Here is a 15,510-nt window from a genome sequence, read left to right on the forward strand (position 1 = left end):
CGTACGGAACGTGGCATTTGAACATAGAAATCGTACGCGAAATAGAACAGTGGCTCATAGTGCAGCCCTGTTTTCTTTCTTCTCTTAAATGGGCATTATTGTAGTGTACAAGTGTTCCACTTAACTGCCGAAATAATGAGGTAGGTCTAATTTTGACAAAAGAAAACTGCTTAAAACCAAATACTTACCACATAAACTGTAATAATTGGAACACATTTATCATTTATCTATATTAGTCTGTGATAGTTTTAGGCTGTTTGCTTATAACTTTGTTTCTTATGCAGTCCTTATGTAAAGCTAAATAATCTTTTTTGTTTGTATCAATAATAACTATTCACACACTCACACACAACCATGCTTTGTGAACAATTTAAGACAATTTATGCACAACCTAATCAACCTAATGTGCAACACAGAGAAAAATACTGAACATTTCACTACCCGGATCTGCAGTATGTATATACACCACATCACGTAGCATCATTAATCTGTGTCTGTACTATGCATACGCAAATAGGTAGTGCTTATTTGCATTTGAATGGCGTAGTCATATTTCTGGTAATTTAATCAAAAGTTCAGGGTTTAATCGAAAGTGCGTTGTTCGTAGTGTATAAGCACATGTATTGCTGAAATAAGAATGATATGCTCCTTGCTGTAAAATTATAAATGCGACTGCGCAGTTTTCTTGTGTATATAGCGCCCCATGCATTTGTAGAAGTATTTATATACCTTTATTGTCATTGTACAACGAAATTTGGTATGCCGCTCAAATGACAATGCAGAGGAAAAAAAATACTGGATGACGGTTTCCAGCTTTGGTCAGCTGGCTGGCGTGACATTTTCAACTCGAAACAAATCTGTCGCATTTTCATGTATGTCACAGATTAATCACCTTGAAAATAGCCTGTGGCGTTTGCAAATTACCCCAACGCTTTTGATCTAGTTAAGTTTAGGTTTATAATGAAATAATATAGATTTTCCGTAAGTTTTCTTGTCTGAACCAGAGAGTCTGAAACTGTAAGCATAACGGCCAGACGCTCTTCGTAAACCTGGGATGCAAGAGGGTCTTGTCGTTACTCGATCCGTAGTCTGTACACCCTACGGGATTCTTAGCTTCCGGATCCGGTTCATGCATAATATACGGCCCAATCCCAAACCCTCTACACTCCGCCTTCATTTCGAGTCACCCTCCCGCCGAGTCATCCTCACAACACGCCCTATGCACGTAAACCGAAGGAAATTGTCAAAAGAAAGATATGAGACAGACTTGCCCTCGCAGCGCCTTTTTACAGTCTTCTTTACCGGAAAGAGGAAATGCATTACGTAGTGATTTGACCAAATGGATCCATCAAGAAGCTGCATTGTATTTTCTTTAATGACATATCAGTTATTTTTAAAAAGCACAAAGTTTATCTAATGCGAGAAGACGACGGCTACGTCGTCTTATTGCACTGAGCAATTTTAAGTAGCCTATGTACACGTGTCATATTGACGATTGTACAATTTCTACCATAGCTTAGGGTGACCAGATAATCCAGGTCAGGGAGGACACTTTGAGTTACTTCGGGTTTTACAAGCTACTTTCAAATTAAAAGGCTCCTGTGCTCGGCTAAATAGTTCAGCTCTTCTTGTGCTTTGACTGGTTTGTTTCCTTGACTGAAAGCCTCATCCACCTGTTTCACATTAGCATTAGTGACACATGCATGATTATAGGAGACTGACCAATCAGCACACAGCAAGAGCTCAGTACTTAAGTGAAATCCAGGTCCGTTTAATTGAAATGGTAATTTACAATTCCTGGCCTAGCTCAGAGTGTCCTCCCTGACATGGATTATCTGGTCACCCTACCATAGATAACAGTTTACACGCATGAAACATTACACATTACTTCTGTATCAAATACTAGATCAGATCTGTAGGGGGAAAAAAACAGGCAAATATGAAACGTAAATTGTTATTGCTGGTGTGATGTTGTTGGAGTTTGCGTACGAACGTTTCTTCCTGTGGTTTCTAGTTTGAAAAGTACACAAAATCTCTTGTAATCGGATCACGATAAAATCTATCTGTACTGACCAGCTACAAATAACTGCTTTCCTAATTTTTTTCTGCAGCGATGAATTATAACATGTAACATAGACTTTCTATGTGTATTTCACAGTGCTGTTAGAATCCAATTATTAAATTATCGCGCTGTTCTGTTTCCTGTGCTCTAGGAATTGCCGGATATGGAAGTGGTAGTGGAATCGCGTGAGCCACCATCGTTGCTGACTCGCTAAAGGAGGGTATAATCGACCACTCCCCCTTAGCCCTTGCTGCTGCTTTGAGACACACTTCAACATGGCGATGGGTCTCGGGAACGCGCAAACGAAGGCGGAATGGTGAGGCGGAGTGTGTAGGGACCGGTTTGGGATTGGGCCAATTTGTGCGTGTGGCTGCCCGATCTGAGGACGAATGCGCACTTCGTGTACGTCACTATTTGATACTGACTGCCTGGCCGATAGGCGAGCGCATGGGCAATGCTCTGACCGCCGCGAACGCTGCGCAATGCGCCGATTTCCGTAAATGCCTGCCTGATTATGTTTTGACGTTACAAAACAACGTTACATATTTGACAGATCATCATAATTGGCAATCATTGCTTTACTCGCAACTAAGATAAGCGCAGACAATAATGCATTTGTAGAAAAATGGAATGGAATGTCATTCTAAGCGAGTGTATGCTACAATTTCTGCTCAGAAAATGTTCAAATGGCCGCATACATTGAATGCCACTAATAACAGTTACAGTTGTTGGAATATACATAAATAAATGAATCAGATAAACATTCACCTAAAATAAGTTCAACTGCAACATTCCCAATAAACAGACTGAAAAGTGGATGTTGATCCGTTTGTGGACTGTGTCTTCAATGTTTAAATACTGTCTATAGTGTTTTGTATGCTGTGTATATTTAATTAACAATACATTTCCCATATATTTTGTCTTACACCAAGTGTCCATGCTTAAAAGACTCACTCTGTCAGGACTGCTTCTTAGAATCTTGGTTCCTCTCACGTTTTCTTTGCTGTATTTAAGCTGCAGGGAACTGTGGCCCTCCCTAAATGTGCTTATTATGTTTTGAGAAGTTATCAAGATCTTCATAGTGTAAGCAAAACAAACCTATCACTGTGTCAACCTGAAATGGTGCATTATATATATAAGGAATGAAACAATAAGAGAAGAAATACTGGAAATGCAAATCTAAGCAATACAAGAACATAATAAAATATTAGGTCAGTGTGCAGATAGCATTAGCAGTGGTAATTTCAAGATCAATTTATCTTCAGGTTGTGTGCAACTCATTTATTGTGGAAAGTGAAGAATAAGTGAAGAGCAAAAGCACTATGAGGGTAGTCAGTACTTGTTTTATATATAAATAACGTAAAAATAAAGTAAAAATTCTATTTTGAGAAAAGAAAAAAAACACTTGGAAAAGTGAAAAGCAATAACAAAAATGTACAGTCCTACAGCAGACCGTCCTTTTTCATTTGACAGGTTATTCTCGGGTCAAAGTCTTCAATCTCACTAGAACAGACAAAAAAAGTACACAGTTAACAATGTTACATGCACCATTTAACCTTGCAGGTCTTTTCCTGCAACTCCTACCTTCTGCTGTGCTGAAGACCAGCAAGGAACAAGTTCTCTGCTTCCTGTGTGGACACATCTGTCAGCTGAGCTAGAGCACAGAAGATGGACTAAACAAAACAAACGAAAATACATTATGAAACACTGTTGTACTAAAATCATGTAAGGTTGTCATTGTATTTCAATAAAAGAACTAATAGGCCATTAAAAGCAAATATAGTACAAGATACGTTTATATAGGAACCTTTCGGATCTGTAGGGCAAATCATGAATGAGAAAGACATGAGGAAATATATTACTCATTAAAATCTGTGTTGGTGTTTCCACTGGAGTTGTTTCTGCCTGTGGCCATCATCTGTCATAAATATCATTGACATAAAAAAAGAATTTTGGTGAAACTGCATTAAATTAATTTTACAAAATCTGTCAATTTAGAAGCTTTAAATTAACTTTTTTGACATGGATAGCATACGGATAGAAAATCCTACATCTGTATTTATAGTAAATTGATATGCATCCTTTATCCATGTTAAGCTCAGATACTTTAATAGAAAAAAAAACGTTAACGCACATAACATATACACTCACCTAAAGGATTATTAGGAACTAATACTAATATGGTGTTTGACCCCCTTTCGCCTTCAGAACTGCCTTAATTCTACGTGGCATTGATTCAACAAGGTGCTGAAAGCATTCTTTAGAAATGTTGGCCCATATTGATTGGATAGCATCTTGCAGATGATGGAGATTTGTGGGAGGCACATCCAGGGCACGAAGCTCCCGTTCCACCACATCCCAAAGATGCTCTATTGGGTTGAGATCTGGTGACTGTGGGGGCCATTTTAGTACAGTGAACTCATTGTCATGTTCAAGAAACCAATTTGAAATGATTCGAGCTTTGTGACATGGTGCATTATCCTGCTGGAAGTAGCCATCAGAGGATGGGTACATGGTGGTCATAAAGGGATGGACATGGTCAGAAACAATGCTCAGGTAGGCCGTGGCATTTAAACGATGCCCAATTGGCACTAAGGGGCCTAAAGTGTGCCAAGAAAACATCCCCCACACCATTACACCACCACCACCAGCCTGCACAGTGGTAACAAGGCATGATGGATCCATGTTCTCATTCTGTTTACGCCAAATTCTGACTCTACCATTTGAATGTCTCAGCAGAAATCGAGACTCATCAGACCAGGCAACATTTTTCCAGTCTTCAACTGTCCAATTTTGGTGAGCTCGTGCAAATTGTAGCCTCTTTTTCCTATTTGTAGTGGAGATGAGTGGTACCCGGTGGGGTCTTCTGCTGTTGTAGCCCATCCGCCTCAAGGTTGTGCGTGTTGTGGCTTCACAAATGCTTTGCTGCATACCTCGGTTGTAACGAGTGGTTATTTCAGTCAAAGTTGCTCTTCTATCAGCTTGAATCAGTCGGCCCATTCTCCTCTGACCTCTAGCATCAACAAGGCATTTTCGCCCACAGGACTGCCGCATACTGGATGTTTTTCCCTTTGCACACCATTCTTTGTCCATCCATCCATCCATCCATCATCTGCCGCTTGTCCGGGGTTCGGGTCGCGGGGGTACCAGCTTCAGTAGAGGCACCCAGACCTCCCTCTCCCCAGCTAACCCCACCAGCTCCTCGGGGGGGGGGGACCGAGGTGTTCCCAGGCCAGCCGAGAGATATAATCCCTCCAGCGAGTCCTGGGCCTGCCCCGGGGCCTCCTCCCTGTAGGACATGCACGGAAAACCTCTCCCGGTAGCTGCCCAGGAGACATCCGCACCAGATGTTCAAACCACCTCAACTGGCTCCTTTCGACGTGAAGAAGCAGCGGTTCTACTCTGAGGCCCTCCCGGATATCCGAACTTCTCACCCTATCCCTAAGGGAGAGCCCAGACACCCTGCGGAGAAACCTCATTTCGGCCGCTTGTATTCGCGATCTCGTTCTTTCGGTCATTACCCATAGCTCATGACCATAGGTGAGGGTAGGGACAAAGATGGACCAATAGATCGAGAGCTTGGCTTTTTGGCTCAGTTCTTTCTTAGCCACGACGGACCGATTAAGCGCCTGCAGAACTGCAGACGCCGCTCCGATCCGTCTATCCAGCTCCCGATCTCGCCTACCCTCACTCGAGAACAAGACCCCGAGATACTTAAACTCCTCCACTTGAGGCAGTACGTCTTCCCCAACCTGAAGAGGGCAAACCACCCGTTTCCGGCTGAGAACCATGGTCTCGGACTTGGAGGTGCTAATCCTCATCCCTGCCGCTTCGCACTCGGCTGTGAACCGCCCCAGTGCCTGCTGGAGATCCCCAGCAGATGAAGCCAGCAGGACGACATCGTCTGCAAAAAGCAGCGAGGCAATCCTGAGGTCACCAAACTGGACACCCTCGACGCCTTGGCTGCGCCTAGAAATCCTGTCCATAAATATGATAAACAGGACCGATGACAAAGGGCAGCCCTGGCGGAGCCCAACACGCACCTGGAACACGTCCGACTTATTGCCGGCAATGCGGACCAAGCTTCTGCTCCGTTCGTACAGGGACCGGATCGCCCACAACAGTGGACCCCGGACCCCATACTCTCGAAGCACCCCCCACAGAGCACCTCGGGGAACCCGGTCGTAAGCCTTTTCCAAATCCACAAAACACATGTAGACTGGATAGGCAAACTCCCAGGCCCCCTCCAGTACCCTTGCAAGGGTATAAAGCTGGTCCAGCGTTCCACGACCAGGACGAAAACCGCATTGTTCCTCCTGAATCCGAGATTCGACTATCGATCTCACCCTCCTCTCCAGTACCCCGGAATAGACTTTCCCAGGGAGGCTGAGAAGTGTGATCCCCCTGTAGTTGGAACACACCCTCCGGTCCCCATTCTTTGTAAACCCTAGAAATGGTTGTGCATGAAAATCCCAGTAACTGAGCAGATTGTGAAATACTCAGACCGGCCCGTCTGGCACCAACAACCATGCCACGCTCAAAATTGCTTAAATCACCTTTCTTTCCCATTCTGACATTCAGTTTGGAGTTCAGGAGATTGTCTTGACCAGGACCATACCCCTAAATGCATTGAAGCAACTGCCATGTGATTGGTTGATTAGATAATTGCATTAATGCGAAATTGAACAGGTGTTCCTAATAATCCTTTAGGTGAGTGTATATTTCTGTAAAAAATCTGCCTTGTGAATTAAAAAGTTGTCCAACTAAAAGTAGGTTGTTTTCAAACCATTTTTTGAAGAAAAGTGATTTATTCTTGTAAAGAATATCCTTATTGTTCCATAAGCAGTATTTGTGCGGAGAGAAGTTGTGTTTGTGTATGACGGACCAGGACAAGAGCATCTGCTTATGGAAATTAGAAAGTTTGATAGGGATTTTTGAGACATTATAATTACAGAGTAAAAGAAAATTCAGGCCACCGACTTTAGAGAAAATATAATTGGGAATAATATTCCAAAGGGAAGAGGGATTTTTAAGAAAATTCTTAAGCCAGTTAATCTTAAAAGTGTTGTTTAAGGTAGCAAAATCCAAAAAATCCAGTCCCCCTTGTTTTATTGGATTCATTATTACTGATTTCCTAATATAATGAATTTTGTTTTTCCAAACAAAGTTGTTTAACATGCTGTCAACTTTTTTTTTTAATTCCTTTGTCAACCTCCAAGGAAAGAGCAGCATAAGTCAGTCGAGACAATCCTTCAGCTTTAGAAAGTAAAATTCTTCCTCTTATCGATAAATCTCTCTGCAGCCACATATTGAGTTTCCTTTGTGTTTTCACTATTAAAGGATCAAAATTTAGTTTACATCTTCTTTTTGGTCTTTATTAATGACAATACCTAAGTATGTAACTTGATTTTTCACAGGGATGTTGCAAATAGAGGGAATTTCACAGTGTTTAATTGACATTAACTCACATTTGTTGATGTTTAGACAGAGACCTGAAGCTCTAGAAAAGGACTCGATCAATTGCAAAGCTAAAGGGATTTGGGACGCGTCATTCAGAAACAGAGTAGTGTTGTCAGCTAGCTGGCTAATTAGAATTTGTCTATCATCAACTGAAATACCTTGTACATTATTACTGGAAATATGCAGGGCTAAAAACTGAGAGGCAAGTAAGAATAAATATGGAGATATAGGACAGCCTTGTCTTACACCACGTCCACGTGACAAACTAAATCTTGGTGAGGTTCCAAATTTTAATTTAATAGCACTATTATTATTTTTATATAGTGTTCTGATGGCTCTACAAAAGTGATCTCCAAACCCAAATTTGGCAAGAGCTTGAAATATAAACTTATGCTCAAGCGAATCAAAGGCTTTGTAGAAGTCTAAGAAAAGCATGAAACTGTCATTAGGGACGAGATCCTCGTAATCTAACAGATCTAAAACTAATCTTATATTATTCGTAATGTGACGTTGGCCCATAAAACTGCAATTCATCAATAATAATACTAAGTACATTTTTCATTCTTTGTGCTAAAACTAAAGCTTAAATTTTAGAATCGTTATTTAAAAGGGTGATTGGCCTCCAATTTTCTAGACATTCTCGATCTTTATTGGGTTTGGGTATCAGAGTAATGACTCCTTGTGTCATGGTTGGTGGAAATGCTTCCAGTTCAAAACTTTCCTTGAACACTTTTAGTAAGAAAGGAGATAAATTTTCATCAAACGTCTTATATAATTCAGCAGTTAGTCCATCACTGCCTGGACTTTTATTATTTTTTAAGCTCTTAATTGCCTGTAGAATTTCTGATTGAGATATATTGGTATCACAAGCTTCTTTATCTTCGAATGAAATAACTTTGTTTTGACTAACAGAGTCAAAAAAGGATTTGGCTGAATTATGACAATACCTTGAAGTGTACAAGTTATTGTAAAATTTGGAACAAAAAGCAGCTATTTCTCTAGGATTATCAAGAGCACCATCATTTGTTTGGAGACGATCAATAGACGCGTTCATAGCATTGGATCTTTCCAACCTGAAGAAATAGGCTGAATTCTGTTCTCCTTCTTCCAGCCACTTTTTTCTGGATCTAACATAGGCTCCTTTAGCGTTGGCTCTATATAGCTCATCTAATTTATTCTGCAGTTTGGAGTGTCTAGTATTTTGAGGATCTGTCAATGGTCCTTTAAGTGGTAAAGCAGACAGCTGTGAAAGAATGTCATCTTCCATTAATCTGTTTTGTTTTGCTACATTACTTCCAAATTCTCTTAAGAACTTTCCTAATTCATATTTTAGAAGCTCCCAGTTCCGTCCATAAGGTTTTTCTGATTCAGCTCTTTTCCAGTAAATTCGGATGAACTCATCAATCTGTTGCTTGACCTTATCATATTTAAGAAGGGAATTATTTAATTTCCAAAGTAATGCTTTAGAAGTATGAATTGTAGCATTTTGTGATAAATTAACCGAAATATAAATGGCATTATGGTCAGTCAGTGGACTGTTGCTAATATTAATAGAAATATTATTATTTCTTAATGTGTTAGAAATCAACCAATAATCAATTCTGGATTGACTTGAACGGTTTTTGTTAGACCAAGTGTATTGTATTACATCCGGGTATATTTCTCTCCAGATGTCGACTAAATCAAATTTATCCATAAATGCAACAAGACTTGAATTTGGAGAAGCTGCTTTCCTTGGAGGGTATCAATCTATTGTGTTATTCATTACTATGTTAAATTCACCGCCTAAAATCAGAAAGGCGGTAGGATATTTCCCAAATGCAGACAGTTTTTGATCTAGCATGTTAAAGAACGTACGGTTTCCTGCAACAGAATTGTATTCGTAGATGTTGACAATGATCACTATAAATTCCTTGACAGCAACTACCATAAGCAGGAAATGACCTGAAGGATCGATACTGGTTTCCAGAATACTACCATTAAAATTATACTTCATAATCCCTACTCCCGCAGAATATTCTGACCCGTGTGACAGCCATATTTCGTTGCCCCACTGTGACCTCCAAAATTTGGCATCTTTAGATGTAGAGTGACTTTCTTGAAAAAAACAAAAATCTACTTTGTGTCTCTTAGAAAATAAAAATAAAGCCTTCCTTTTAACATTATTTTTCAAACCCCTGGCATTTAAAGACAACAAAGATAAAGACATAAAAATGAAACGAGAATTATACCTAAAGAACTAGGTACAGAAAAAGATATCAATTAGAACAGAAGAAACTTCTCTGAAATAACACAAAAAAGAGATAGAACACCAAACTCTGCAACGGGATGAGTATAAGGGCTTGAGTTAAAGTCTTTTTCGTTTTCTTTTTTTTTATCCTTTTCTGAGTTCTTCCGTTCATCTTTTAGTCACTAAAATGTAATATCTTCTTCCAAACGATCACCCAGACTCATAAACAGCAAAGGATGGATTTAAAAGTACATATTCCAAATTTGTGACCAATGTCCGACACGTGTAAGTCCCAAAATAAAAGTATAAACTGAGTTAAGGATCCAACTCGTGAAATAACCAAATAAGTAACGGTACCTTTTGTTCTTCTGGTTCCAGATTCCTAATACCTGAGTATAACACAGTCTCCAGTCTATCCATCCTGTCAGGGAAAAAAAGGGCAAACAAGCCGCGGTGCTGTTCGTGTTAACCGTGATCGAGTATCAGAAAGTCATTGGGTGCGCGGATGCCACAGCATCATTCAGCCAAACTGATCTTTAGCAGAGATCCTTCTACCATCAATATAGGTGAAGGGGCCTCTGAATCCTGCTCTCTTCCCCTCCTTTCTCGCTTTCTCAACAAGCAGCCAGAGTTGGTTCCGGGCGTCTTTGGTGCTTTGCGTCAGGTCTTCGAAAATCCTGATTTTCCTTTCTTTGAGGACGACGGCGGTTCTGGCGTCTCTCCAGATCTGATCTCGGACTTTGCGTGAAAGAAACTGCACGATGATTCGGCAGCTCAAGCGAGCTCCTTCAGAGCACAAACCCAATCTATGGGCGACATCAAGGGTGTAGATGAGCTGATCTGCGATCTCAGGAGAAACTTTACTAAACAGATCAATGATAATCTTCCGGACATCTTCTCCTCTCTGCTCTTGAATACCGGACACTAGTAAATTCCACCTCCTCTTGTAAGCATCCAGTTCATCACATTTGTCACGCTGCACACGATTCTCCTTTTCCAGTGATTCCACCTTATTCTGTAAGGTGCCCACCTTGTTTGTCACCTCTTCTACTTGATTATTGGTGAACTCGAGCGCCTCAGTCACGCTGTTTAAGGAATTTGTGTTGTCTTTCACTGTTATCTCGAGGGATTGCATGCGAGTCAGGAATTCCGCCTGCATTTTTTCAACTCGCTCCAGAACTTCCAACAGGTGTACATTTGAGACCGTTTGATTGTCTGACCCAACTCTGTCAACCATTTTTGATTTCTTGGAGGGTGGTTTAGGAGTTTCAGGTTGAGGGATTATCAATCCAGACGTATTTACTGTGCCATTTCCCTTGAATGCGGCATCCAGAGATTTCCTCGCGTACGAGGAAAGGCCTATCTGCCTCCATTGCGCTCGTTTGAAAAGTTATGAGAACGAAAGAACGAAAAAAGACTTGCTTAGACCAGAAAAAAAAATATGTTATTAATCTTAATACCCTTTTACATGCGTTAACTGCAAAGCAAGTGCAGAGCTTCAGCACATGAATGTTACACAGTCGCCATCTTGGCCGTCCCCCTCGATTTGCCAGGATTCCACAGATCGGGCCAGGATCGCCAATCAGGCAGCCACAGTGCGCCTGCATGTGTCTTTGCCAGATTTAGACTGTGCATGTGCTCAGAGTTCAAGCATGCGTACACGGAGTATTTTACAACTGGTAGCAAACAGTGCTGTTTGCGACTGCGGCTCAATCCACTGTGCTACGTACGTTTACGACTCGTAGTGAATTCTAAACACGCATGCGTGTACGTGGACAGTGATTCAATGTCGTATAATCAATATCTATATACATATCTCAATTAGAGTGTAGAAGCCGAAGACAGATTCCGGTAAATTGGGCAAAATGGGTGGATTTTACCTTGCTACCAAGGTGAACCAATAGAGCAGGAGAATTGCGTTTGTTATATGTTTGAGCTGGGTTTGTTGGTGTTTTGTGACCAATAAATAAGTTATTCCCAAATAAAGTTTGTCAGACTCTTAATCGACTCAGTGAAATTTCCACGACAAATATACCAACTCCACACATGGAACCAGGGTGGAGACTTGAAGTCCCAGACGTGTGAGGCAGCGGTACTTACCACTGCAAGATAAATTATATTGAATACCTTTGTAATAATCTCATCATAGTTGCCAAGTTTCATATTCGTAAGTGTAGGTTTTTGGAATTGTATTACTTTTGAAAATGAGTTAAAAATATTCTTGAAAGAAAATGAATAGTGATAGTGCCTAGAGATTGTGTGCGAAATCAAAAGTTTTTTCCCCAAACAAATAACCTACCTTGTCTTTGGATGTTTATACACGTATAATTTTTTTATTTATGATTGCCGCTTTGTTGCTATAAAACTGTATTATGTGTATAATGTTAAATTGTTATTTTTAAGAAATAAATAGTATTAAAAAATAGTATTAATTCAGTTTTATTGAAATTACTAACAACAATACCAGTCCAATATGAAACCATGTGAGGTACAGATACATTATCTTGTAGAAAAAGATTCTTTTATTGTTGTGACTTACTGAGAAACACGTTTCCCACATTTGTTCCACAGGGATCAAAAGCTGAAACAACAGTAACTAAACTATACTTTTAGCGTAGACGCGTTCTCACGCATGCGTTATCATAGATAGGGAGGCTGCCGTAAATAGGGCTTCTGGTCCAAAACGCTGGCAACGTATGCAGGTGCACATGTAAACTATGCATGAACCGGATCCGGAAGCTACGGATTCCGTAGGGTGTACAGATCACGTAGTGACACGTAGTGACAGGTCTGGCTGTAGTACAATGCACTTACACTCTCTGCGTGTGACGTCACATGCATAACATCACAACGGGAAATACATCCGTGGCATCGTTTCCTTATTACAATATGAAACTATATTCTTAATAATGTTAACGTGTACACAATTAAAATGTTGCTAAATTTGCTGCAGCCTACAAATAGAGGCAAAAATGGCAAGTGTATACCATATACTATTTAATAATTGTTTCAAATAAACAGACTTCTGCTCTTCAGTATTCACATCATAGCCCAGGGAAATTACTTTGGTACAGTCATGAGAAATGTTTCATCCCTAAGAAAACCAGATGGTATGCTACAACTTTAGAAGATTTAGGGGGAATGAGGGAGAGGCAAATGTAATAAATTGTTACATGTATTGGGTGTTCATAATTCACTGTTTAACCAATAAGAAGAATTTTAACTGATTAATACTGTCAGCTAAATGTTTAATAAAAAAAAAAAAAGAATGTTAAAAAGCTTGCAGTGTGTTAAACGCAGAGGGGGAAAAAATTACACTTGGATACATAGCCTATCAATTCATGAGAACGTGTCGAGAAATGCATAACAACTGGTATAACGTCGTTTAGGACTTGAAAGATTGAAAATGGAGGGGCTACGAGCTAATCCGTACAGCAACAAAAGGTACTCGTATTGACCAGTGGTGGTAATGTAAAACATCTTCCACTCGTCCCCTGCTTTAATCCAGACGCACTCCGTAGATCTGATTTAGTGAAGATCTGAGCAGTCCGCAATGCTCCAATGCAGATGGATTTAAGGGAAGCGGCACTTCTTTGTAATTGCATATAGCGCCCGTTAGCGAAGCCCTCCATCCTTGTTCTTCACAAAAAAGACCCCAGACACCACGGGGGAAGTAGAGTATTGTATAATAGCTGGTTGTAAGGATTCGTGCACATACTTCCACATGGCCTCTTCTTTAGGGCACAACAGGGAGCAAAGACGTCCTTTGGGAAGAGCAGCTCCTTCCACAAGCTCTATGACGCAGTCCGAATGGTGATGTTGGGGCAACCTGAAGAAGAGGGCTTTGCTGACCACATCTCGGAACTCCTGATACTGTGGCGGGATGATTAACATATCTTCAGGTTGCAGACTCTCCACTGAGGACGCATTCCTTCACCAGGCTCATGGCCCACTGCAAAATAATCAGAACAACCATCAGATTTTTGGAGATGAGAGCAGGCGAGAATGCCCTTACCTGGACGGCTTCAGGCAGCATCTGCTCCAGGTGCACGGGGCAGGCTTGGTTGAAGTGCCCTGCAGCCCCACAGTACAGGCAGAGACATTGCTGGAGTTTATGGGATTGCTCCGCCAGGGTGAGAGGCACTCGGCCAACCTGCATGTGCTCGGGTTCAGACGATCAGGGCTCTGGCCTGGGGAGCGAGCAGCATCGCTCTCATACAATGTTATCCAACACTATGGAGAGCTGCACATAGCATACCATACTCAGTAGTCGAGTTGTGAAAACAACAATCGTGTATCAGACATATTTTGTGCACATGGTGGGAGAACAACTGTGTACCCTTTTTATTGTTGTTTAAGAAAATTAATATATTCTACTATCCTAAAACAACATGCATGGTGTGGATGTTACGTGTCAGACCAAGGCACCTCAGAATTGGAGTCTGTCCCCTGGCTGGCATAGCTATCACATGCTCCATAGTTAGGGTCAAATGCAGAGGACACATTTTCCCACTTGATTCAAGTGCAGCTTCATACTCATGGTACTTTGAAATCTTTTGGTAATTCATCTATTATAATGAAAACAAAACAAAACCTCAGAAAAATTGTAAATGAACATCTGAATCCTCTTAAGTCAAGTGAAGTCCAATTTAATTCAATTGCAAAAACAAAAGAATGAAACCATTGAAACAATTTACAAAATCTGAAAATGAATCTTACAAATTACACAAATATATAGCACAAACAGATTTTTTTGGATAAAAGTGACTTACATAAAACCTCATAGAAGTTTCCAAAGATTTTCATAATCATGTTTTTTGTTGTCAATTTTCCGGGCTCTTGCTTTTTTTTTTTTTTGGAGTCACCGAGTTAGAGACCGTATCTCCCTTCACTTGTACAGCAACCGTGTCTCACGATGGCCAGGTACTCGGCCGTTCAGGTGTTTTCAGCACCAGAAGGAAGCCTACGGACGCAGAAGTGACGAATGTAAGTGACGAACAAAACAATGAACGTAAAAGTGATAAGACAAGTGCAGACAGAACATGAAAAATAAATCCAAAATCGCGGGGGATGCTTTTGGAGGTTGAATAGCCAAAGATCAGTTTTAAAAATGTTTTAAAATAATTTAAAAAATCAATTTGTTCAGACTTACGAATCGGTTCAACCTGTTCACTGAAAAAAACGAGTTAAAAAGAACGATTTGTTCGCGAATCGGCCATCACTAATGCATTCATTGAAAAAATAGCACAAGGGATGGAACGGGGGGATGTTCATTTTGGATGATTTTGACTGCTTTTATTTCAGGGGGGATGACATCCCTCCTTATCCCCCCTCAACTTGAGTACTGACCATACTGCATCTGACCGACAGGTTGGTAAGTTGGGTGATCCGTGTCCAGGCATCCTCGAGTTGGGTCTGCAGTTCCAGGGGGTCCATGAGTCTGCAAGGTATTCTATAGTGAACACACAAGTTAGGGGAGATACTGGCAAGACTGCTCTTTATTTCAAGACCGGGGCAAACAAGCACAATGAGAGGGGCAGGCAGAGTCGTCGTTGACAGAACAGAGTCCGAACTACCAGCTTCCATTACTTTTCCAGTTATGCAAGTTAAACTAATTCGCTTATAGTTTGATGGATTCAGGCCCGTCGCGACAAGGCAGGCAAACCAAGCAATTGCTTGGGGCCCCGAGCTGGCCTGGGGCCCCAAGACAACGACTGGTTAAGAATAAAATGCAGCGACAAACTGTGTGAGCGCCCCA

General features: G+C 40.9%; 2 long non-coding RNA genes across 2 annotated transcripts; one reads left to right on the forward strand and one right to left on the reverse strand.

Annotated features, from left to right (window-relative positions):
• The first annotated feature begins 12 nt into the window (after positions 1-12).
• LOC111844644 (uncharacterized) lies at positions 13-3,852 on the forward strand. Its single transcript, XR_002838441.2, has 3 exons — positions 13-140; positions 2,214-2,378; positions 3,626-3,852. It is a non-coding gene; the product is annotated as an uncharacterized lncRNA (long non-coding RNA).
• Positions 3,853-12,227: 8,375 nt separating this feature from the next.
• Positions 12,228-15,220, reverse strand: LOC111844585 (uncharacterized). The gene is made up of 4 exons (XR_002838422.2): positions 15,102-15,220; positions 14,525-14,715; positions 14,181-14,320; positions 12,228-13,942 (listed from the first exon to the last, which is right to left on the reverse strand). It is a non-coding gene; the product is annotated as an uncharacterized lncRNA (long non-coding RNA).
• Positions 15,221-15,510: the final 290 nt, after the last annotated feature.

Source organism: Paramormyrops kingsleyae, chromosome 8 (genome assembly GCF_048594095.1).
Source record: "Paramormyrops kingsleyae isolate MSU_618 chromosome 8, PKINGS_0.4, whole genome shotgun sequence".
NCBI lineage: Eukaryota > Metazoa > Chordata > Actinopteri > Osteoglossiformes > Mormyridae > Paramormyrops > Paramormyrops kingsleyae.